The sequence below is a fragment of the Mirounga leonina genome, unplaced genomic scaffold (assembly GCF_011800145.1).
Source record: "Mirounga leonina isolate KUSES-001 unplaced genomic scaffold, KU_Mleo_1.0 Mir_204, whole genome shotgun sequence".
In the NCBI taxonomy this organism is placed as follows: Eukaryota; Metazoa; Chordata; class Mammalia; order Carnivora; family Phocidae; genus Mirounga; species Mirounga leonina.
Genome location: NW_023270513.1, coordinates 20,466,132 through 20,493,677, shown reverse-complemented (window position 1 = coordinate 20,493,677; position 27,546 = coordinate 20,466,132).

Below are 27,546 nucleotides of genomic sequence, written 5' to 3'. Positions count from 1 at the left end.
ACCATCATCCAAATTTCTGTTACATTTCATGAAGGGGCAGAGATTCCCTGTAACATCTTTCATGCCATTTGTGCATCCAATTGATTGCTGCTGTATCCAGAAGAAAGGGAACAAATGTTTTGCTGATTCTACTGCCAAGAAGTAGATTAAATTTGGAAACATCTTTGATGGACAATTAAAACAGAAACATGGGATTTACTAACTTAGAGCCAAGAGGCAAAGATAAGAGACAGCACTGTGCTTTCAGTCATGGTTCTTATTAAGGTGACTAGAGTCTGAACATTTAGATTTAACATTTAAAGAAAATGGTTTATTTCTAAATAATTTTTATTTATTTCCTAAAGATTTAATTCCTTCCTATAACAGCATTTTAAAATGCTTTTCTCTGCCAAAGCCATAATTCATATACATTAAAAGCAAGAGACATCTGTTTGAAAAAGCTTTACATCTGAAGCATACATGCACACACACAGACACAGTTTCAAAATGACAGTAGAAAGGTATTTTTCTGAATCAGGTTCTGTGATATAAGGATGAAAATCCATTTTATTTGAAATGCGTATAACAGAATAATTTCTGAAAACAAACCAAAACATTACCTTGTCTACTTGTTTTCTTTTTTAATTTAAGAAATTTGAGTATCATTCATTTTACAGTAACTACATCCCAGATATGGAACAAATACCTAAAGCTTCTTTTCAAATTATGTTCAGGCCTTGACTCTCTTCCTCTATTGTTAGAGATTTGGCCTAATTCAACAGAATGCCTTGATTATCTCGATTTGAGGGTTTTTTTTTTTCTCTAGCCAGAATAAATCTGCTATGGATCATTGTGCTGTCAGAAATCCATGCCTCTTCAACTTGATGGAGACATTGGCAGCATGACAGCTGTGGATGTCAATTGAGGCTAGATGAATGTCCTGGAGGTTTCTCAGAGAAATCTGACAAATACTTGGCAGAGTAGTCCCATTTTTAACAGATTTCATCATCACTACTCTGTCAGATGGAGGAACATTTAAATACCAACAGGATATATTGAACACCAGAACTACAGAGCTGGCAGCATCACATACATTTGTGTGAGAACACTGGGATGAGCTTGTAACAATCATCAAACAGCAGCAATCAACACATTTTCTGCAGACTGCAACATGTCAAAACAAAAACCCATCACTAAAGAACAGTGGGAAAACTGTACAAATGCCAGGATTTAGGAAATTAGGTAAGGTTTTAAGAGTCCACTTGAGAGGTGGGGAAAAGATGGCAGAGGACTAGGGGACCCTATTCCAACTGGTCCCGGAATAGACCTGGATATCTACCGGACAACTCTGAACACACACAAAATCAGCCTGAGATGTAAGAAGATAGATCTGGATCTCTACAAACAGAATATCACAGGCAGTTGGTTTCAAGGTATGAAGTGGGGAGCCATGATTCCGTGGGCAGATATCAAAGGATAAACAGAAAGGGGAGGGAGCTGAGCTGTCGGGATCTTACACCGCCAGTGAACAATAGCCTCCCGCCCTGGGGACCAGGCACAGACTCGCAGACTGGTAGTGGTGGGGAAAGGAATTTAGGGCAGCCCTCTGGATGGAAACCCAGAGTGGCAGGGCCACACATGTGAACTGGAGGTGGCTGGCGGTTTTAGAAGCACAAAGGGCCGAGACATGCCCCAGCCTGGAGGCGAGGACTGGAAGCACTGCTGAGGAGCGCAAAACCCAGGAAGCTGCAGTTTATAGCAGCACAGACAAAAAAGGAGATAGTGTGGCCTGGAGAGCTGACTGAAGAACAGACTGTGATCTCTCTGCTCTGAGGCAGAGGGTTGGAAATGGTTTCTTCTGCTCTGACTCTCAGAAGAGACAGAGAAAGCTGCCAGAGAACAAAAGCCCCCCAAAACCATTTTTCACTGAGCCCATCCCCTGCCACAGGGGGCAGGGCAACTCTGCCCAAACAGGGTTGCCTAAGTAAGAGTGCAGCGGGCACCTTCCCCAGAAGACAGGCTGGGAAAACAAGAGGCCAGCAACCCTAAGGTCCCTAGAAAACAGGTGCATCTTGTTTGGGTTGTGGGCAATAATTTGGAATCTATACATTCCCTCAACCACCCTTCAACAGAATGACTAGGAGGAGGAACCCCCAAAATAGGAAAGACTTAGAGACTATGACTTATGCCACAGATTTACAAATGGATACAGATATAACCAGGACGTCAGACATGGAATTCAGAGTAGCAATTGTGAAGACAATTGCCAGAATGGAGAAATCAATTAATGGCAATAATGAGTCTCCAAGGGCAGAAATGAAAGCTGAATTGGCAGAATTTAAAAATGCTATCAATGAGATCCAATCTAATCTAGATAATCTAACAGCTAGGGTAAACGAGGCAGAAGAATGAATTATTGACCTAGAAGACCAATTAGTAGACAAAAAGGGAAAAGAGTAGGCCAGGGAAAAACAACTCAAAATCCATGAAAATAGAATCAGAGAAATAAGTGACACTATGAAATCTTCCAATGTCAGAATTATTGGAATCCCTGAATGGGTGGAGAGAGAGGACTAGAAGATATATTTGAGCAAATCGTAGCTGAGAACTTCCCTAATATGGGAAATGAAACAAACATTCGTGTCCTAGAGGCAGAGAGGACCCCTCCCAAGATCAAGGAAAACAGGCCAACACCACGGCATGCAATAGTAAAATTCACAACTCTTAGAACTAAGGAAACCATTTCAAGGGCAGTTAGGGGGCAGAGATCCCTTACGTACAGAGGGAGGGACATCTGAATAACGTCAGACCTATCCACAGAGACCTGGCAAGCCAGAAAGGGCTGGCAAGACATATTCAGGGTACTAAATGAGAAGAACATGGAGCCAAGAATACTTTATCCAGCAAGGCTGTCACTTAGAATGGATGGAGAGCTGTAGAGCTTCCAAGACTGGCAGAAACTGAAAGAATATGGGACCACTAAGCCGGCCCTGCAAGAAATATTAAGGGGGGGTTCTATAAAAGGAGAAAGACCCCAAGAGTGACATACAACAGAAATTTACAGGGACAGTCTATAAAAACAAGGTATTCACAGGCAACATGATGACAATTAATTCATATCTTTCAATAATCACTCTCAACGTGAATGGCCTAAATGCTCCCATAAAATGGCACAAGGTTGCAGATTGGATAAAAAGACAGGACCCATCCATATGCTGTCTACAAGAGACTCATTTTGAACCTAAAGATACATCCAGACTGAAAGTGAAGGGATGGAGATCCATCTTCCATGCCAATGGACCTCAAAAGAAAGCTAGGGTAGCAATTCTTATATCAGACAAATTAGGTTTTAAACTAAAGACTGTAGTTAGAGACACAGAAGAACACTATATCATTCTTAAAGGGTCTATCCAACAAGAAGACCTACCAATTGTAAATATCTATGTCCCCAACATGGGAGGAGCCATCTACATAAGCCAACTGTTATCCAAAATAAAGAGTCACATTGATAACAATACGTTAATTGTAAGAGACCTCAATACTCCACTCTCAGAAATAGACAGATCATCTAAGCAGAAAATCAACAAAGAAACGAGAGCTTTGAATGACAGACTGGACCAGATGGACCTCATAGATATATACAGAACATTCCACCCTAAAACAACAGAATACCCATTCTTCTCGAGCACACATGGAAGTTTCTCCAAAATAGACCACATACTGGGTCACAAATCCGGTCTCAACAGATACCAAAAGATTGAGATTATTCCCTGCATATTCTCAGATCATAATGCTTTAAAACCAGAACTCAATCACAAGAAAAAATTTGGCAGAAATTCAAACACTTGGAAGGTAAAGACCACTCTGCTCAAGAATGTTTGGGTCAACCAGGAAATCAAAGAAGAACTTAAACAATTCATGGACACCGATGAGAATGAAAACACATTAATCCAAAACGTATGGGATACTGCAAAGGCTGTCCTAAGGGGGACTACATAGCCATCCAAACCTCATTCAAAATAAATAGAAAAATCCCGAATTCACCAACTAACTCTACACCTTAAAGAACTAGAGAAAAAGCAACAAACGATGCCTAAGCCATGCATTAGAAGAGAAATAATTAAGATTAGAGCAGAGATCAATTAATTAGAAACCAGAAACACAGTAGATCAGATCAAAAAACCCAGAAGCTGGTTCTTTGAAAGAATTAAAAAGATCGATAAACCACTGGCCAGACTTATCCTAAAGAAAAGAGAAAGGACCCAAATTAATTAAATTATGAATGAAAGGGGAGAGATCACGACTAACACCAAGGAAATAGAAACAATTATTAAAAATTATTATCAACAACTATATGCCAATAAACTGAGCAACCTTGATGAAATGGATGTCTTCCTGGAAACGTATAAACTCCCAAGACTGAAACAGGAAGAAATTGATAACCTGAATAGACCAATAACCAGTAACGAGATTGAAGCTGTGATCCAAAACCTCCCAAGAAACAAAGTCCAGGGCCTGATGGATTCCCTGGGGAATTCTACCAAACATTCAATGAAGAAATAATACCTCTTCTCCTGAAGCTGTTTTAAAAAATAGAAACAGAAGGGAAGCTTCCAGACTCATTCTATGAGGCCAGCATTACCTTATCCCCAAACCAGGCAAAGACCCCATCAAAAAAGAGAATTTTAGACTGATATCCCTGTTGAATATGGATTCCAAAATCCTCAACAAAATCCTAGTTAACAATACATTAAAATGATCATCCACCACGAGCAAGTGGCATTTATCCCCAGGATGCAAGGGCAGTTCAACATTCACAAATCAATCAATGTGATAGAACACATTAATAAGAGGAGGGAGAAGAACCATATGGTCCTCTCAATTGATGCAGAAAAAGCATTTGACAAAATACACATCCTTTCCTGATTAAAACTCTTCAGAGTATAGGGACAGAGGGAACATTCCTCAAGTTCATAAAAATTCATCTATGAAAAACCCATAGTGAATATCATCCTCAATGGGTAAAAGCACACGTCAAGGATGCCCACTTTCACTACTATTGTTCAAGATAGTACTAGAAGTCCCTCAACAGCAATCTGAAAACAAAAAGAAATAAAGGGTATTCAAATTGGCAAAGAAGAAGTCAAACTCTCTCTCTTTGCAGATGACAGGATACTTGATTTGGAGAATCCAAAAGACTCTACCCCAAAATTACTAGAACTCATACAGCAATTCAGTAATGTGGCAGGATACAAGATCAATGCACAGAAATTAGTTGCTTTCTTATACACTAACAGTGCAACTGTAGAAAAAAAATAAAGAAATGATTCCATTTACAATAGCACCAAAAACCGTAAGATACCTTGGAATAAACCTAACCAAAGAGGTAAAGGATCTATACTCTAGGAACTACAGAATACTCATGAAACAAATTGAAGAAGACACAAAAAGATGGAAAAACCTTCCATGCTCAGGGATCTGAAGACTAAACTTTGTTATAATGTCTATGCTACCCAGAGCAATCTATACCTTCAATGCCATCCTGATCAAAATTCCAATGACACCATTTTTCAAAGTGCTGGAACAAACAATCCTAAAATTTGTATGGAATCAGAAAAGGCCCCAAATTCTCAAGGAAATGTGGAAAAAGAAAAACAAAGCTGGGGGCATCACATTGCCCGATTTCAAGCTATATTACAAAGCAGTGATTACCAAGACAGCATGGTACTGGCACAAAAACAGACATGTAGACCAATGGAACAGAATAGAGAACCCAGATATGGACCCTCAACTCTATGGTCAACTAATATTCGATAAAGCAGGAAAAAATATGCAATGGAAAAAACACAGTCTCTTCAATAAATGGTGCTGGGAAAATTGGACAGCCACATGCAGAAGAATGAAACTCGACCATTCTCTAACACCATACACAAAGATAAACTCAAAATGGATGAAAGATCTCAATGTGAGACAGGAATCCGTCAAAATCCAGAGGAGAACATAGGCAGTAACCTCTTTGACATCAGCCATAGCAGCTTCTTTCAAGATACATCTCCAAAAGCTAGTGAAACAAAAGCAAAAATGAACTTTTGGGACTTCATCAAGATAAAAAGCTTCTGCACAGCAAAGGAAACAGTCAACAAAACAAAGAGGCAACCCACAGAATGGGAGAACATCTTTGCAAATGACACTACAGATAAAGGGCTAGTATCCAAGATCTATAAAGAAGTTCTCAAACTCAACACCCAAAAAACAAATAATCTAGTCAAAAAATGGGCAGAAGACATGAACAGACACTTCTCTAAAGAAGACATACAAATGGCTAACAGACACATGGACAAATGTTCAACATCATTAGCCATCAGGGAAATTCAAATCAAAACCACATTGAGATACCACCTTACACCAGTTAGAATGGCAAGAATGGACAGGGAAAGAAACAACAAATGTTGGAGAGGTTGTGGAGAAAGGGGAATCCTCTTACACTGTTGGTGGGAATGCAAGTTGGTACAGCCACTTTGGAAAACAGTGTGGAGGTGCCTCAAAAATTTAAAAATAGAGCTACCCTATGACCCAGCAATTGCACTCCTGGGTATTTACCCCAAAGACACAGATGTAGTGAAAAGAAGGGCCACATGCACCCCAATGTTCTTAGCAGTAATGTCCACAATAGCCAAACTGTGGAAAGACCCTCGATGCCCTTTAACAGATGAATGGATAAAGAAGATGTGGTCCATATATACAATGGAATATGACTCAGCCATCAGAAAGGATGAATACCCAAATTTTACATCAACATGGATGGGACTGGAGGAGATTATGCTAAGTGAAATAAGTCAAGCAGAGAAAGTCAATTATCATATGGTTTCACTTATTTGTGGAACATAAGGAATAGCATGGAGGACATTAGGAGAAGGAAGGGAAAAATAAAGGGGGGAAATCGGAGGGAGAGATGAACCATGAGAGACTATGGACTCTGAGAAACAAACAGGGTTTTAGAGGCAGGGGGTGGGGGGATGGGTTAGCCCAGTGATGGATGTTAAAGAGGGCACGTACTGCATGGAGCACTGGGTGTATACTAAAACAATGAATCGTGGGTCACTACATCAAAAACTAATGATGTATTGTATGTTGACTAACATAATAAAATAAAATTAAAAAATAAAGAGTCCATTTGAAAAAAAATAGTCATTGAATGTTGTGTACATGCATGCCTGAAATAGCCCCTTCTTCTAAATTAGTTAGCAGTTAGCTTTTCAGTAAATGCCTGCTTTTGTTTTCTTAGTAGCTTACTTCTGACATCTTTCATTCCCAATACTCCAGCTATTTTTCAAGGTCTGGTTGGCATAACAAAAGATAATTATATCTTTTCACTGAAATCTGTGTTGCAATTTGACTTTTGTGAATTGACCCTGGTATCATGGTATCATTAAAGAATAGTGCTTTAGGGCTGAAGGACTGAGGACATTGGAACCTGCTGTAGATAAATATTCATTAACAGAATGAGTTCTTTATATCTGTTGTAACATCCCTTATAACCTTTTATGAAGTTGGGGAATATAACCTTATATGAGATGGGGAATTTTGGTGAATATCAACATAATTCAGACAACATAATCCTAAACAACCTGTATGTTCCTGAACTACTTGAAAAAATCAAGAGAAACATTTTTTTTGCCTGAGTTGTGTACCTGATTGCTTTAATTCTATACCTAATTTATTTTTACTTTCAACAAAGACTTCTGCCTTCTTTTTCCTCTCACCTATTTACCCATTATGTACTTTTACTTTCCTAGTGATTCATACAAAAAATATATATTGAAGATATTTAACTGTAAAAGGCTTGATTTTTATTTGCTTGCATTAGAGTGTTACATAGTTTTTCAGAACTAATTTCTCTTTTATCTTAATTTTTCGTTGTAAAGGATCTTGTCCACTTTTATATAAATATCATTTTTCATGTGTGATGATACTACTCTTACCTATTAAGAATGTTTATTCTTGGGGCGCCTGTGTGGCTCAGTCAGTTAGGCGGCTGCCTTTGGCTCAGGTCATGATCCCAGGGTCCTGGGATCGAGCCCCACATCAGGCTCCCTGCTCCGCAGAAAGCCTGCTTCTCCCTCTGCCACTCCCCCTGCTTATGTTCCCTCTCTCGCTGTGTCTCTCTCTGTCAAATAAATAAAATCTTAAAAAAAAAAAAGAATGTTTATTCTTGCATTTCTTCAGATCAAAGGAGCCAGATAGAATTCCTTTTTTTTTTTTTGGTATATTAAAACAGAAATTACTCTGAAGAATTGAATTTTTTTGTGTATAAAAAAGAAGTTTATCAAATATTTAATAAAATAATTAAGCCAAGATTAAACTGTTTAGTTAATGATCTTGATGTGGTTTTTAAAGATTTGATATAATAGCATGGCCAATCATAAGTAATAAGCAAAAAAAATCTAGGAATGATGCATCCCCGAAATCAGCACTTAACAGTAGATCACCATTGACTGACATCAAAGCTGTCTTTGAACTGTAAGCTATTCTAAACCTTTTGAAATATTTTTAAGAAAGTGTTTATTTGCAGATAATCTCTAGATTAAATTTAGTACTTGCTAAAACTGTGTATGAAATTGTAGGATTTCTTCATGCCATATAATTTATGGAAATTTAAATCTGAAGTTCACAGTATTTTTTTCAAGAATTTCAAAATAGATATATGAAGTATACATTGGAGTGAGTAACTGGTTTATTTCAATTTTTCACCCATAGTCAAATAAGGTCATAAAATTTCAGAAATGGAGACCTTAGTGGATATTTCAACAACTGATTTTAGAGACAAGAAAATTGAGGGCCAGAGAAGTTAACTAACATTTGAGTGAGTTGGACATGTGCTCAGCAGAATGTATGTTGCTCATAGTGACTCTCTTCCTTTTTATTACACATACATATCATTTCCATATGACAAAAATATCTCCCCCTGGATCAGGACTACTAAACAATTCTGACCATTGGACCATTGGAACAAAAGTTTGCTGCACAGTCTGTTGCACCCGGTGGCTATGCCTGTTGGCATTTTCTTACATAATGCACAGAAGATGGAGAATGGTTTTCACTTACTGCTCCAAGGCGTGCCTTTTTGCCAACATTATTGTCTAGCATGACTATTCTGTGTAGATTTTCAATTAAGTTTGAGATTTGCAAGGATATATACTTAAAGGTTGAAGAATATAGGGGGAAACTTCTAGGCAATTAGAACTTCATAATTGATAGCTAATGAGCAAGGATAAAAGTGATATAATGTGTGCAAGTAAGAACTAGAAAGCAATTACCTTGGAAACGCTGAGGAAATAACAACAAACACAATTTATTTAGCTGGCTATCAACCATCTAGGTCAGAGGCACTGTGCAAAATGCTGATGCCACTAGATGAGAAGTTAAGAGATATCAGGCCACCATTTTAGGTGTTTTCAGCCATTTAAATCAAAATTTGTATAACCATGAGTTTAAAACAGGGATTTCTCTTAAGGTATTTAGAATTAAGTAGACCTCTATTCAGATCCCTTTTCTACCTTCATTATTTGTGAAACATCAGATAATACATTTAATAAATCTTGGGATTTAAAAAGAATGATTCTAAAATCATGAAGTATTTCAAATACAAAAGGAAAGAATATAGCAAACACCTATGTTCTCTCCATCCACATTTGAAAAATATTGAATTTTTTTGGTATTTGATTCAGATTTATTTGTAATAAATAGTTTTACCCCTCCCTAATCTCATTCATGTCCCATCATCTACAGAAATACTTACTGCCTTAGAGATGGTATGTTTACATCCCATTTATGCATTTATAAAATTTTTTATAAAAAATAACTTTTTTTTGTTTCTTAAATGTCACATATGAGTGAAATCATATATTTGTCTTTCTCTGACTTATGTCACATAGTATTATACTCTCTAGCTCCATCCATGCCATTGTAAATGGTAAGATTTCATTCTTTTTCATGGCTAAATAATGTTCCATTGTATATGTATATACACTACATCTTCTTTATCGCCATCATCTATTGATGGACACTTGGGGTGCTTCACTAATTTGACTATTGTAAATAATGCTGGTATAAACATAGGGTTGCATGTATCCCTTTGAATTAGTGTCTTTGTAATTTTTGGGTAAATACCCAGGAGTGTGATTACAGTTCTATAGTTAAATTTTGAGGAAACTCCATACTGTTTTCCACATGGCAACACCAGTTTTCATTCCCACAAACAGTGCAAGAGGTTTTCTTTTTCTCTACATCCTCACCAATATTTATTGTTTCTTGTGTATTTGATTTCAGCCATTCTGACAAGTATAAAACAATATTTCATTGTAGTTTTGATTTGCATTTTCTTGATAATGAATGATGTTGAGAAAGTTTTCATGTGTTGGCCCTTTGGATGTTTTCTTTGGAGAAATGTCCCTTCATGTCTTCTGCCCATTTTTAATTGGATTATTTGTTTTTTGGGTGTTGAGTTGTATAAATTCTTTATATATTTTGTATACTAACCCTTTAGTGGATATGTCATTTGCAAATATCTTTTCCCAATCAGTAGGCTGCTTTTTAGTTTTGTTGATTGTTTCCTTTACTGTGCAGAAGCTTTTATTTTAATGAAATTCCAATTGTTTATTTTTGCTTTTATTTCCCTTGCATCAGGAGACATATGTAGAAAAATGTTGCTATGTCTAATGTCAAAGAAATTAGTGCCTGTGCTATCTGATAGGATTTTTATGGTTTCAGATCTCACATTTAGGTCTTTAATACATTTTGAATTTATTTTGGGGTATGGTGAAAGTGGTCCAGTTTCATTCTTTTGCATGTAGCTGTCCAGTTTTCCCAATACCATTTGTAGAAGAGACTGTTTTTTTTTTCCTACTGGATATTATTTCCTATATTGTCAAGATAATTGACCATATAATTTTGGGTTTGTTTCGGGTTTTCTATTCTATTCTATTGATCTATGTGTCTATTTTTTTTTGTGCCAGATCCATACTGTTTTGATTACTACAGCTTTGTAGTATAACCTGAAGTCTGGAATTTTGATAACTCCAGCTTTGGTTTTCCTTTTAAAATTGCTTTGGCAATTTGGGATCTTTTGTAGTTCCATATAAATTTTAGAATTCTTTGTTCCAGTTCGGTGAAAAATCCTGTTGGTATTTTGGTAAGGATTGCACTAAATCTGTAGATTGCTTTGGGTATTATAGACATTTTAACAATATTTGTTCTTCCAATCCATGAGATTGGAATGTCTTACCATTACTTTGTGTCATATTCAACTTCTTTCATCAGTGTTACAGTTTTTAGAGTACACATCTTTCACCTCTTTAGCTCAGTTTATTCTTAGGTATTTTATTCTTTTTGGTGCAATTTTAAAGGGGACTGTTTTCTTAATTTCTCTTTCTGCTTGTTCATTATTAGTGTATAGAAATGCAATGGATATCTGAACATTGATTTTTTATCTTGTGACTTTGCTGAATTTATGTATTAGTACTAGCAGTTTTTTTGGTGAAGTCTTTAGGGTTTTCCATATAGAGTATCATGTCATCTGCACATAGTGAATGTTTTGCTTCTTCCTTACCAATTTGGATGTTTTTTATTGATTTTTTTTGTCTAATTGCTGTGGCTAAGACTTCCACTACTATGTTGAATAAAAGTGGTGAGAGTGGACATCCTTGCCTTATTCCTGATTTCAGGGGGAAAGCTGTCAGTTTTTCCCCATTGAGTATAATGTTTGCTCTGGATGTTTCCCATATGGCCTTTATTATGTTGTGGTATGTTTCCTCTAAACCTACTTTGTTGAGGGCTTTCATCATGAATAGATGTACTTTTTCAAATACTTTTTCCACGTCTATCAAAATGCTTATATGGTTTTTATCCTTTCTCTTATTGCTGTGATGTGTCACACTGATTGATTTGTGACTATTCCACCACCCTTACATACTGGGAATAAAGCCTACTTGACTGTGGTGAATGATTTTTTTTTTTTAATATACTGTTGGATTCTGTTTGTTAGTATTTTTTTGAGGATTTTTACATCTACATTCATCAAAGATATTGGCCTGTAGTTCTCTGTTTTTGTTTGTTTGGTTGGTTTTTGTTTGTTTGGGTTTTTTTGGTGTCTTTATCAGGTTTTGGTATCAGGGTAATGCTGGCTTTGTAGAATGAGTTTGGAAGTTTTCCTTCCATTTTTATTTTTTTGGAATAGTTTAAGAAGAATAGGTATTAACTCTTCTTTAAATGTTTGGTAGAATTCATCTGTGAAGCCATCTAGTCCTGGACTTTTCTTCATTGGGAGTTTTTTGATTACTGATTCAATCTCCTTGCTGGTAATTGGTTTATTCAAAATTTCTATTTCTTCCTTATTCAATTTGGTAGATATTTGATGACTATTTTATATCTTTTTATTTTGTGATTTCCTTGACTGACTTTTTATAGAAGTACTTATTTTTACTGTGTTTGTGCTTTCTACATTCATACTGTCACTTTGGTCTCTTCTTTTCACTCAGAGTCCCCTTTCATATTTCTTTCAGGGCTAGTTTAGTGGTCATGAACTCCTTTAGTTTTTATTTGTCTGGGAAACTTTACCTCTCCTTCTATTCTGAATGATAGCCTTGCTGGATAGAGTATTCTTGGCTGTAGGTTTTTCCCATTCAGCACATTGAATATATCATGCCACTCCCTTCTGGTTTGCCAAGTTTTTGTTGAAAAATCTGCTGATATCTTTATGGGAGTCCCCTTGTATGTAACTGTCTTCTTTTATATTGCTGCTTTTTAAAGTTTTTCTTTATCACTACCTTTTGCCATTTATTTTTATTTTAATTTTTAAACATTGTATTTATTTATTTTTATTTTATATAGAGAGAGCATGAGTAGGGGAGGGAAGGAGAGAGAGGGAGAGAATCTAAAGTAGACTCTGTGCTGAGCACAGAGCCCAATGCAGGGCTTGATCTCATGACCCTGAGATCATGACCTTCACCAAAACCAAGAGTCAGATGCTTAACTGCCTGAGCCACCCAGGCGCCCCTCTTTTGCCATTTAATGTCTTAGTGTGGATCTGTTTTTGCTGATTTTGTTGGGGATTCTCTGTGCCTCCTGATCTAGGTATCTTTCCTTCCTCAGATTAGGAAAGTTTTCAGCTATTATTTCATCAAATAAATTTTCTGCCTCTTTTTTCTCTCTCTTCTTCTGGCATCCTTATAATGCAAATGTTAATATGAGTGATGAAGTCACTGAATCCTTAAGCTTATTCTCGTTTTGCATAGTTCTTCCTTCTCTCTTTTGTTCATCTCAATTACTTTCCATTACTCTGTCTTCTGGGTCATTAATTCATTCCTCTGCTTCTTCCAGCCTGTTCATTCCATCAAACATGTTTCTCATTTCATTTACCAACTTAATTCGGCTATGTTATTCCTTACTTCTGTGTTAAGGGTCTCAGTGTTGCCTGCCACTCTCTTCTCAAGTGCCTTGAGTATCATAATCATTACTTTAAGTTCTTTATCAGCCATGTTACTTATATGTATTTTGCTTAGATTTCTGGCTGTGGTCTTGCCCTGTTCTTTCATTTGGGACAAATTCCTCTGTCTTTTCATTTTGTCGCAGTCTCTGTGCCTTTTTCTGTGTGTTAGGAAAGTGAGCTACATCTATTGTTTTTGAGGGTAATGATCTTATGAAGAAGAGGTCCTTTAAGTGTCCTGCTGTGTAGTGTCCCCTGTTCACCAGGGCCTGACACTTCAGGCCCTGGTGGGGTTTCCCTTGTTTGTGACTTTTTTTCTAAGATTAATTAATTAATTAATTAATTTATTTATTTATTTATTTAAGAGAGACAGGGAGAGAGAGAGTGCACGTGCACACAAGTTGGGGGATGGGCAGAGGGAGAGGGAGAGGAAGAAGCGGATTCCCGGCTGAGCATGGAACCAGACTCGGGGCTCAATCCCAGGAGCCTGAAATCATGACCTGAGCCAAAGTCAGGTGCTTAAACAACTGAGCCTCCCAGGCACCCCGGTAACTTTCTTCTTTGCTTTCACTGCTTAATTTTTTTTATCACTACATTTTGCCATTTTAATTACTATGTATCTTGGTGTGGACTTCCTTGGGTTGAATTTGGGGGCAGTGGAATCTCTGTGCTTCCTGGTTCTGGATATGTTTCCTTCCCCAGATTAGGGAAGTTTTTAGCTATTATTTCTTCAAGTAAATTTTCTTCTTCCTTATCTTTCTCTTCTGAGATTTCTATAATGTGGATGGTATAATGCTTGATGGAGTCATTGAGTTCCCTAAGACTATTCTCATTTTGCATAATTTTCTTTCCCCTCCTTTGCTCAGCTTACTTACTTTTCATTACTCTGTCTTCCAGGTCACTAATCCATCCCTCTGCTTCATCTAGCCTGCCATGTATTCCATCAAGTGTATTTTTAATTTCACTTATTATGTTCTTGATTTCTGATTGGTTCTTTTTTTCCCCTCTGTGTTAAGGTTCTCACTGATGTCTTCCACTTTTTACTCGAGTCTAGTGAGTATCTTTATGGTCATTACTTTAGATTCTCTATCAGGCATATTACTTATATCCATTTAGCATTGGTTTCTTGCTGTGGTTGGTTCCTGTTCTTTTATTTGGGCGATGTTTCTCTGTCTCATTTTGTTTGACTTTCTGTGTCTATTTCTGTGTGTAAGGAAAGCCAGCTACTTCTCTTGCTCTTAATGATAATAGCCTTATGAATATGAGGTCCTATAGTGTCCTGCAATGCAGTGTCCCTTGCTCCCCAGGGCCTGGCACTTCAAGGAGTGTCTTCTATGTGTGTTGCATGTGTTCTGCTATTGAGTCTGGGCCATTTTTTTTTTCTCTCCAGTTGTTTGCTGAGGCTCTCTTTGCCTATTGTGGGCAACAAGGTGTGTGGTGGTCTGCTTGCAAAACGAGACCTGCTCCCACTGCTGCTGGAACTGAAGTCCTGCAAAATACACAGGTCAGGAGATGTGGTGCTGGTAGAGTTTGTGCCAATCTTCTGGTGGAGGGGTCTGCAACATCAGGACTCAGGGGAACATGACTGGGAAGGGTGGATCTCCTGAAGTGCTGTGGTTGGGGGAAGAGGGCTTGGTGCAAGCAAATTATGTAAGGAGTGTCAGTGCCAGGCTGGTTCCAGAAGGTGGCCATTGCTCATGTTGGGGGTGGGAGGGGAGGGAAGTGGTGCCTGCCAGCCCCTTTCTTCCTGGAGGGCTCTTCCCGTGATCTCTATCTCTCTGGGCCATGCTCTGAGATGAGCAAATCAGTCTCCCTCCTGTCTGCCCCCAGCATTTTTTGAGGTGGTGGTTCTACTCTGTATCTGTATGGGCTGTTTGTTTAGCTGTCTCTTTAAGGCAGGGAACCCTTCTTCCTAAGGCTTTCTGGGCTCTTCCAGAGGTGAGCCTGACAATTTTTAAAATTATACGCTTTAAGTCCTGCTGCTTTTAAGAACTCACTTTCTTTCAAAGATTTTATTTATTTATTTTAGAGAGAGAGTGCACAAGCAGGGGGAGGAGCAGAGGGAGATCTCACAACCCTGAGATCATGACCTGAGCCAAAACCAAGAGTCAGAGGCTTAACACATTGAGCCAACCAAGTGTCCCAGGGCCCTCTGGCTTTCAAATGTAAATATCATGGAGTCATCATCCCCATTCATGGGCCCCTAGGTGTGAATATCTGTTTTCTGCTCTTCTCTGAACCAATGGTTCCTTCCCCACTGCAGAAGGCCATGGTTTGTTTCACTTCCCAGACTGCATCTTCATTCTTTCTACTCTCTCTTATTTTTTTGGTTTTATTTATTTATTTATTTATTTATTTATTTATTTATTTGACAGAGAGACACAGTGAGAGAGGGAACACAAGCAGGGGGAGTTGGAGAGGGAGAAGGGAGCCTGATGCAGGGCTCGATTCCAGAACCCTGGGATCACGACCTGAGCCAAAGGCAGGCGCTTAACTACTGAGCCACCCAGGCGCCCCTCTTTCTACTCTCTTTGATGTGGCCTCTTGTTAACCTTCAGTTCTGGAGATTGTTCTGCCAATCTTCGTGTCATTTCCTGGGTTATTTACACTGATATGGATGTTATCTAGTTGTATCTGTGGGCTGAAGAGAGCTTAGTGTCCTCCACCATCTTCTCATCTGACCTCCCTAAAAGCTAAATGTTTTATTCAGCTCATTAGTTAAAGAAGGATCCAGTAAGATGTTAACAATGGTGCAAAAGGAAAAATTGAGGAAAAAAGATTTATATAGTCAAAGTGCTACTAAGCAAATTTGCTAATAAGTGTAAAATTAGTTAATATCCTACATAAAAAATAAACTATAAAATTTGTGTTTATCTTTTCTACTAGACAGAAATCATTTGCACCTGACTAGATAAAATTTATGTGCATTGCCATGAACAGGAATTATTTTCATTGTTATTAGTTTTCTACAAGTTAATTTCTACCTTTATAGAGATAGAAAATAATCTAATCAATAGAATTAGTCAAAGGTACACCCATACCTGAACAGATAATCCCAAGAAATTTGGCTAAACCAGGAATCTGCAAACTCTAGTCCATTGACCAAATCTGGCTCACTGTCTATTTTTATAAATAAAGTTTTATTGCAACACAGCCACACTCTGTATTGTCCATAGCCACTTTTGCACTATAGTGACAGAATTTAGTAGTTGTTACAGAGATTTTATAGCCACAGAACATAAAATATTTACTATCCCACCATTTATAGAAAAATTTGCTGATTCCCATTCTGGACATTGTGCAGCACTCCATTGAAAAGACACCCAGTAATCCTTTTTGCCCCTTTCCAAAATTTGAATGAATGTTCTTTAAAATACTATGGATACTGAAATGAAGTGAAATTGACAATGTCACAGCATACAAATCAAAATACAAAAATATGTTGCATCTCTATAGAGCAGCATAAAATCATTGGAAAATAAGTATTTGGGACAGGAGGCTGGGTGTGGCTATAAAGGGGTAACACAAAAAAACCTTGTGGTGATGGAACAATTCTATATCTTCACTGTGGTATGGTTACATGAATCAATACATGTAATAAACCTGCATAGAACAACAGACACACACACACACACACACACATGTGCTTGTAAAACTGGTGAAATCTTAATATATTCTGTGGATTATACTAACTTAAATCTCTTGGTTTTGATATTATTCTGCTATAATTATACAAGATGTTATAATTGGGGGAAACTGGGAGACATAGACATAGGAGCATGCATTCGTTTGTAACTTCCTGTAAATCCATATTTCAAAGTAAAAACTAAATATATGCTCACAAAAAGCATATTGTTCACAAAAAGAATATTCTTTTTTATTTATTTTTTATTTTTTATTTTTTTAGAGATTTTATTTATTTATTTGACAGAGAGAGACACGAGAGAGGGAACACAAGCAGGAGAATGGGAGAGGGACAAGCAGGCTTCCCATGGAGCAGGGAGCCCGATGCAGGGCTCGATCCCAGGACCCTGGGATCATGACCTGAGCCAAAGGCAGCCACTTAACGACTGAGCCACCCAAGCGCCCTAGAAGAATATTCTTCAAGAATGTTTATAGCAGCTTTATTAACAATAGCTAAAAATTGAGAACAATGCAAATATCTATCTTCAGGAGAATGGATAAAAGAATTGCAGTATATTCATGTAAAGGAATACTATCCATCAATAAGAAGAAATTAACTACTGAAACATGTAAAACATCAACGAATCTCATAGATATTATGTTGGGGGAAGAGTTGAACACAAAAGTGTACATACTATATGATTCATATGTAGTTACATAACATTAAATAAATAGTAAAAAAAATGTTATGTGGTTGCTTCTAGGTGACGTTGTGGTGGTGGGATTGACTGGGGAGGGCATAAGGAAGCTCTCTGAAGTGATAGAAATATTCTGTATCTTATTAGGAGAGTGGGTTACATAGGCATAAATGTTAGGTACACACACAAAATAACTCTTAGATTATAGTAAGTTTACATTTCTCAGTGGTATATTTTAGATATTTGATTAGATATTTTGAATATAATGGAAAGCAGTCTTTTTATAGTAGAGAATAGAGATACAAATATGCAAAAGGAGAATACTAGGATATTCCTTGTGCTTTTTAAAATGAGTTTGTAGGTTTTAGTGTATATATATATATATACCTCTGTTACTTGTATTGGCCTGGAAGCAATTTTACACCAATAACAAAGGACACAAGTAGGCCCCAAATTTGTTATCTATTTAAATGAGCAGGACTCCTTGGAGAATGGCTGATTATACCATGGAGACACAGAAAGTACAAGATAGGGCTGGAATATCTTATTGTGCCAAAAAGAATAGAATTACTCAGAGAATGATAGAGACATACCAAAATGATGTAGGATCTAGCTGGAAGCATTTTCCACAGGCTAAATCTGAAATAATTTGAAACTCCAAACTAGTGAGGTTACTGAGTTCTAATCATTGATTAAAATAAGAATCTATAAATCAATGCCAATAAAAATCAATCAATTAATAAATGAGTGAATGAAGAAAAGCTCTTTCCCATTATAGAGTGCCAATTAATAAATCAGACAGAATGATTGAGAAAATCATCAATAAATGCTAAAATTATTAGGCAAAAGTTTGATGAAGAACAGGATATTTACATAATTTCAATACATCCCTCCATGTATTATTCATTAATTTTAAATGAAAGAAAAGTAAATTTACAGTGGAGAAACTTGGCATTCATTACTTTTGCTAAATGATCAGAGTTAATATCAGCAATGATGGAGCATATCAATATCATGTACCTCCTTATTTGGTACACTGAGAAGGATATATCACCTCTGTAGTATTCTGTCAAAGTGTATAACTTGAATACATTAATGAGGAACCATCTGACACAGTCAAATTTAGGAACGTTCTATAAAATAATTTTCCTGTATTTTAAAAAAATGTCAAGGTCATGGAAGATAAAGAAATGCAATAAAATTGTTCCAGGTTAAAGGATACATGATAAGTAAATATAATGTTTGATCTTGATAGGATCCTGGATTAGGACAAATAGATATAAATCTATAAATATCTTTGGCCTGGGACAATTGACATATTATAGTTACATAAGAGAATGTTTGTGTTTTTAAGAAAAAAAATACTAAAATATTAGAGACAAAGTGGTACAATGCATCCACAATGACTCCAAATCTCAAACAGTTAAAAAAATAAATAAAGTGTGCATGTATGTGTGTATATATAGAGAGAGATTTTAAATAATCAGTGAATCTGGATAAAAGATGTACAGGTCTTTCATCATTTTGAGTTTATCTTTCTGTATGGTGTTAGAGATTGGTTGAGTTTCATTCTTCTGTATATAGCTGTCCAATTTTCCCAGCACCATTGAAGAGACTGTTGTTTTTTTTTTTTTTTTTCCATTGCATATTTTTTCCTGCTTTGTCAAAGATTAGTTGACCAGAGCTGAGGGCCCATATATGGGCTTTCTAATATGTTCCATTGGTCTATATGTCTGTTTTGTGCCAGTACCATGCTGTCTTGGTGATCACTGCTTTGTAATAGAGCTTGAAATCAGGCAACATGATGCCCCCAGCTTTGTTTTTCTTTTTCCACATTTCCTTGGGAATTTGGGGTCTTTTCTGATTCCATACAAATTTTAGGATTGTTTGTTCCAGCACTTTGAAAAATGTCATTGGAATTTTGATCGGGATGGCATTGAAGGTATAGATTGCTCTGGGTAGCATAGACATTTTAACAATGTTTATTCTTCCGATCCATGAGCATGGAATATTTTTCCATCTTTTTGTGTCTTCTTCAATTTCTTTCATGAGTGTTCTGTAGTTCCTAGAGTATAGATCCTTTACCTCTTTGGTTAGGTTTATTCTGAGGTATCTTATGGTTTTTGGTGCTATTGTAAATGGAATCGTTTCTCTAATTTCTCTTTCTACAGTTGCATTGTTAGTGTATAAAAAAGCAACTGATTTCTGTGCATTGATTTTGTATCCTGCCACATTACTGAATTGCTATATGAGTTCTAGTAATTTGGGGGTGGAGTCTTTTGGATTTTCCACATAAAGTATCATGTCATCTGTGAAGAGACAGAGTTTGACTTCTTCTTTGCCAATTTGAATACCTTTCATTTCTTTTTGTTGTCTGACTGCTGTTGCTAGGACTTCTAGTAGTATGTTGAGCAATAGTAGCAAGAGTGGGCATCCTTGACGTGTTCCTGATCTTAAGGGAAAGGCTCTAAGCTTTTCCCCATTGAGGATGATATTCGCTGTGGGTTTTTCATAGATGGATTTTATGAACTTGAGGAACGTTCCCTCTATCCTTATACTCCGAAGAGTTTTAATCAGGAAAGGATGTGTATTTTGTCAAATGCTTTTTCTGCATCAATTGAGAAGACCATATGGTTCTTCTCTCTCCTCTGATTAATGTGTTCTATCACATTGATTGATTTGCAAATGTTGAACCACCCTTGCATCCCAGGGATAAATCCCACTTGCTCATGGTGGATGATCCTTTTAATGTATTGTTGGATCCTATTAGCTAGGATTTTGTTGAGGATTTTGGAATCCATATTCATCAGGGATATCAGTCTGAAATTCTCCTTTGTGATGGGGTCTTTGCCTGGTTTGGGGATCAAGGTAATGCTGGCCTCATAGAATGAGTCTGGAAGCTCCCTTCTGTTTCTATTTTTTGAAACAACTTCAGGAGAATAGGTATTATTTCTTCTTTGAATGTTTGGTAGAATTCCCCAGGGAATCCATCAGGCCCTGGACTCTTGTTTTTTGGGAGGTTTTGGATCACTGCTTCAATCTTGTTACTGGTTATTGGCCTATTCAGGTTGTCAATTTCTTCCTGTTTCAGTCTTGCCAGCTTACTGTTTTCCAGGAAGCCATCCATTTCATCCAGATTGCTCAGTTTATTGGCATATAGTTGTTGATAATAATTTCTAATAATTGTTTCTATTTCTTTGGTGTTAGTCGTGATCTCTCCCTTTTCATTCATAATTTTATTAATTTGGTCCTTTCTCTTTTCTTTTGGATAAGTTTGGCCAGTGGTTTATCAATCTTTTTAATTCTTTCAAAGAACAAGCTTCTAGTTTCGTTGATCTGATCTACTGTGTTTCTGGTTTCTAATTCATTGATCTCTGCTCTAATATTAATTATTTCTCTTTTAATGTGTGCCTTAGGCATTGTTTGTTACTTTTTCTCTAGTTCTTTAAGGTGTAAAGTTAGTTGGTGAATTCGGGATTTTTCTTTTTCTTTTTTTTTTTTTTTTTGAGTGAGGCTTGTATGGCTATGTATTTCCCTCTTAGGACCACCTTTGCAGTAACCCATATGTTTTGGACTGATGTGTTTTCATTCTTTTTGGTTTCCATGAATTGTTTAAGGTCCTCATTGATTTCCTGGTTGACCCAAATATTTTTGAGCAGAGTAGTCTTTAGCTTCCAAGTGTTTGAATTTCTGCCAAATTTTTTTTCTTGTGATTGAGTTCCAGTTTTAAAGCATTATGGTCTGAGAATATGCAGGGAATAATCTCAATCTTTTGGTATTGGTGGAGACCTGATTTGTGACCCAGTATGTGGTCTATTCTGGAGAAAGTTCTATGTGCACTCAAGAAGAATGAATATTCTGTTGTTTTAAGGTGGAATGTTCTGTATATATCTATGAGGTCCATCTGGTCCAGTGTGTCATTCAAAGCTCTCATTTCTTTGGTGATTTTCTGCTTAGATGATCTGTCTATTTCTGAGAGTGGAGTATTGAGGTCTCCTACAATTTACGTATTGTTATCAATATTACTCTTTATTTTGGTTAACAGTTGGTTTATGTAGTTGGCTGCTCCCATGTTGGGGGCATAGATATTTACAATTGGTAGGTGTCCTTGTTGGATAGACCCTTTAAGAATGATATAGTGTCCTTCTGTGTCTCTAACTACAGTCTTTAGCTTAAAATCTAATTTATGTGACATTAAGAAATGCTACTCCAGCTTTCTTTTGAGGTCCATTGGCATGGAAGATGGATCTCCATCCCCTAACTTTCAGTCTGGATGTATCTTTAGGTTCAAAATGAGTCTCTTATAGACAGCATATGCATAGGTCCTGTCTTTTTATCCAATCTGCAACCCTGTGCCATTTTATGGGAGCATTTAGGCCATTCACGTTGAGAGTGATTATTGAAAGATATGAATTAATTGTCATCATGTTGCCTGTGAAGACCTTGTTTCTATAGATTGTCCCTGTAAATTTCTATTGTAGATCACTCTTGGGGTCTTTCTCCTTTTATAGAATCCCCCTTAATATTTCTTGCAGGGCCGGCTTAGTGGTCACATATTCTTTCAGTTTCTGCCAGTCTTGGAAGCTCTACATCTCTCCATCCATTCTAAATGACAGCCTTGCCGGATTAAGTGTTCTTGGCTGCATGTTCTTCTTGTTTAGTACCCTGAATATGTCTTGCTAGCCCTTTCTGGCTTGCCAGGTCTCTGTGGATAGGTGTGATGTTATTCTGATGTTCTTCCCTCTGTACGTAAGGAATCTCTTCCCCTTAACTGCCCTTAAGATGGCTTCCTTGGTTCTAAGATTTGTGAATTTTATTATTACATGCTGGGGCATTGGCCTATTTTCCTTGATCTTGGGAAGGTTCCTCTCTGCCTCTAGGACATGAATGTTTGTTTCATTCCCCAGATTAAGGAATTTGTCATCTACAATCTGCTCAAATATATCTTCTAGTCTTCTCTCTATCTCCACCCCCTCAGGGATCCCAATAATTCTGACATTGGAACATTTCATGGTGTCACTTATTTCTCTGATTCTATTTTCATGGATTCTGAGTTGTTTTTCCCTGTCCTCCTCTTTTTCCTTCTTGTCTATTAATTCGTCTTCTAGATCACTAATTCATTCTTCTACCTCGCTGACCCTAGCTGTTAAATTATCTAGTTTAGATTGGATGTCATTGATAGCATTTTTAAGTTCTGCCAACTCAGCTTTCATTTCTGGCTCTAGAGACTCTATGTTGCCATTAATCAATTTCTCCATTCTAGCTATTGTCTTCACAATTGCTACCCTGAATTCTATCTCCGACATCTTGGTTATATCTGTATCCATTTGTAAATCTGTGGCAGAAGTCACAGTCTCCTAGTCATTGTATTGAGGGGTGATTGAGGGAATGTACAGAGTCCAAATTATTGCCCACAACCCAAGTAAGATGCACCTGTTTTCTAGGGACCTTAGGGTTGCTGGCCTCTTGTTTTCCCAGCCTGTCTTCTGGGGGAGGGTCCTCCTCCTTCTGGGGGAGGCCACGCTGTTTTACAGGCAACCTTTTTTGGGCAGAGTTGCCCTGCCCCTTTGATGGGGGATGGGCTCAGTGAAAAACAGTTCTGGGGGCCTTTTGTTCTCTGGCGGCTTTCCCTGGTGGCTTTCCACATCTCTTCCAAGAGTCAGATCAGAAGAGATCATTTCCAGCCCTCTGCCTCAGAGGAGAGAGATTGCAGTCTATTCTTCAGTGAGCTCTCCAGGCCACACTATCACCATTTCTGTCTGTAGTGCTATAAACTACAGCATCCTGGGTTGTGGTCCCCTCAGCAGTGCTCCCAGTCCCGGCCTCCAGGTTGGGGCACGTCTGTGTTCTTTGTGTTTCTAAAACCACCAGCTGCCCCCGGTTCTCACGTGTGGCCCTGCCACTCTGGGTTTCAGTCTGGGGGGCAGCCTTAAATTCCTTTCCCTTTCGCTACCAGTCTACGAGTCTGTGTCCAGTCCCCAGCTCAGCAGGCTTTTGCACTCCATGTTATTTCACTTTCCCAGCACCAGCACTTATGGCAGCACCCTCCCCTTCCAGTTATCTTTCAATATCTGCCTGTGGAATCATGGCTCCCCACTTCATACCTCGAAACCAAATGCTTGTGATATTCTGTTTGTAGAGATCCAGATCTATCTTCTTACATCTCAGACTGATTTTGTGGGTGTTCAGACTGGTCTGGTAGATATTTAGCTCAATTCCGGAGACCAGTTGGAATAGCGTCCCCTACTCCTCCACCATCTTTTCCTCTCCTACTTTTATAATTTCAAAAAATGATTTAGTTTGTCTTAATGAAAATGGGGATTGAAATGGTAGACATTTCACTATGGCTAAATTAGGTGTAGTGACTTTGTTAAGTGTAGACCAACAGCAGTGGCATAACCTGGGTTGTTAGAAATGCACCCTAGACCTACTGTCAGTATCTGCAATTTTATAAGATCCTGATGTGATGTCTGTGCACAAAAATTTTGGAGAAACATTGAGGTAGTTAACCTCATTAGTCTTAGGAAAGAGAATCATCCATGCTAAGTATGTGTATATAAGTATAGTGTCAGGTATTAATTTCAGACAGATTCTACTGAAAGTAGAATTTTCAAATTGGGCCAATCTACTTAATTCAAATGTTACTTATGCATAGCAATACATAGGTAAAGGAAATTAGAGTATATAACAGAAAGTTTATTAAGGAGGGACAATGAGACCAAACACAGATTATGTCTCACTCAGTTTTTTTTTTTTTTTCTCGCTAATATCACTTTGGATTGCAGTGGTCCAGTACCTGGAGGTAAATTTTGCTGGCAGCCAAAAGTGATGGTAAACTTATGTATATAGCAGGAATTCCTATGGTGCCCCTCCTTTCTTCAGTTTAAGGGAAATTAGCTGTACAAAATCTTGGATTTTAATTATTAAAGCTGGTAGATTTTCTAACAGCCACAACCATTCAAGAATCATTTCTAGTTGCTAATGTACTTATTATCAAAGTGTGAAGCAAGCAAGTCCAGACTTCTGTTTTTTTTTTTTTCCATATGACTCATGCCTCTATTATTTCTTTCTTTGTTCTTCTATAAGCTGTTAACAAAATGTAATGTTTCAATTTTATTCAAAATATTTTACTCAGTAAATATTTCAGAATCCTAATGGATGATATATGTGCTACTTTAAAGAGTCTGGTTTACAAATAAATTTAATATTTGCATAGGTTGTTAGGAAAGACAGTGTACTGCTATATCTAAAATTTTTGGTAGATAGTTACTTACACCACTTCCTCTCCTCCATCCCCCATTCTGTGTGTGTATGTATTTGTATGTGTGACTAATAAGAGAAACAAGGAAATCATCACGATGTATAGTCTAATACAGTATTTCTCCAACTTAATATGTATATGAAGCATCTGGGAATTATGTTAAAATCCAGATTCTAAATATTTCCTTAGCAAAGTAAGAGTGGAAAGAACTCAGGAAAAATAAAACAAAACAAACAAACAAAATAGAACAAAAACTTAGCCTACCTACTTGATCTTGAGTAAGTTACTTCAGTACTATGATTGCTTCAACTCTTGGATTTCATCATCTGTAAAATTGGGCTAAAAATTGTGAGGATTCAAAAACAAAATAAATTTGTAAATCACCCAACACATGGGAGAAACTCAATAAACAGTAGTCATTGTATTATTGCCATTAGATTGATGTTTTGGCATGTGTAATAGATTGAAGGGAAAGCGGTGTAAAATGAAACAGCTGACATATATCAGGATGTGAAATCTCAAGCTTGCCTATATCTGGCCCTTTTTAGCTCCTTTAACTGCAAGAATTGCCCTCTTGTCCATGAACTGACAGAGAAGAAAAATGGGATGGTAATATCATTTCAGCATCCCCATCTTCAGTTGAGAGCTGCTTGCCTGGATTACATCACTATTAGTTTTTGATATCATTTTTGTTCTTCTCTTAGCAATGGGTAGCCTAACCTTTTGGACTTTGTAATCTTCTTATTTTCCTGGTTATAACCTCATATCTTTTTTTAAAATAAGAATTCAAATTTTCCCTCCAGCTAAGTTTCTTTAAGCTGCCTTGCAGTCCTGGCAACACTCCAGTTCTATCTCAGACTGATCTTGTGAAGGGCCTTGAGTTTACCCCAGTCCTGGAGAAAGAACCAGATTGTTTTGCACCTGCCAATAAAAATATTGGAATGGACTTTAACAGATTTATTAATCAAATATTTCAGTCTCTGTACATATAGATCCCCACCCAAAATCCCCTGTACATACACAAAATTATTCCCTCTTGCATCAACTGATTATATTATACTAAAATGACATATTCAGCAGACAGGAAGTGTTAGAAAGGAAATATTGGCTTTGTGTGTTGGTGGTTTGTTTCCTGGGAGTTCCATTTACTTGGGTATATTTCATATAATACAGGGTTAGTTTATAGGTACCTTTTACACATTTAGGTGTTTCTAAGTTAAAACCGTACTTTTTTTCTTAGTCAAAGTTGAATGTCTGATTTCTATATTGATGTTTTGACATCTCATCCTCAGTAGATGGTTGTGAAATCTCATCAGTTGGGTATTCATTAGGTCCAGAATGACTAGTTGGACTTATTTTTCTTAACTCCCTTTAAACTTATTCCTGTTAAGTTGTGTTAAACCTTCTTACACTGGTCCTATTTTCTGGCAAACTCTAAGTAACATTTTTTTTAAATTTTCCATACTCACACATATAACTCAGTCTCATTTCTGATTGATTTGCTGGCATAAAGTTAACATTCCATGTTGATTATTATAATTTATCTATTTAAAATTATCAAGGCTTAATAATCACTACTGTAAATATCACTAATATTATCAATACTAATGTAATTGATATTGCCTTGTTGCTAATTGTGAACACTATTGTTAATAGTAATGCATGATATCTCATGTTGTGAAATATTCAAAGTGCATGGATTTTAATCATATAGTTGATGTAGTTACTTTTTTCTAAAAATTATCTCAAGCATTAACAGTTTTATTCCAGTATAGATCTTATGGACTATCTTGATTAAGTAATGAGTACCTATTATGTTTAAGATACAGAGATAGATACCAAGGATATATACTGATATGAGAGTCTAGGCCTTTGAGGAACTTGTAGTCTTGTTGTGAATACAAGGCACATTACAAATCACAGAATGTCGAGGTGGAAAATGTCCCTCTCAGCTTGCTCAGGTTGCTTTAACAAAATACCATAGACTGGGTGGCTTAAACAACAGACATTTATTCCTCACAGTTTTGGAGGCTGAGAAATCCAAGATCAAGGTGCCAGCAGATTTGGTGTCTAATGAGGACCCACTTCTTGACTTGCAGAAAGCCCCTTTTTAATTGGGTGCACATGTGGACTTTCCAAGGTATGTGTTCATGGAGAGAGAGATCTCTTTGTCTTCCTCTTCTTATAAGGGCACTGATCCCATCACAAGGCTCCCCCCCCCACCTAATCTAATTTAACCCTACTTCTCAAAGGTCCCACCTACTTAATACCATCACATTGGGTGTTAGGACTTCAACATATGAATTTTTAGGGGGCACAAACATTCAGCCCATAACAGTCCCTAAAGTTCATTTTGTTTATCTGATCCTTAAGTCCTCTTACAACCCCATAAAATAGTCATACTGTCTCTTATTAAGTATTTCCAATAACAAGAACTTCATCATTTCCTGAGGCAGTAGCTCATTTTGTGTTAAATCAGTACTGACTACTAGAAAGTTATT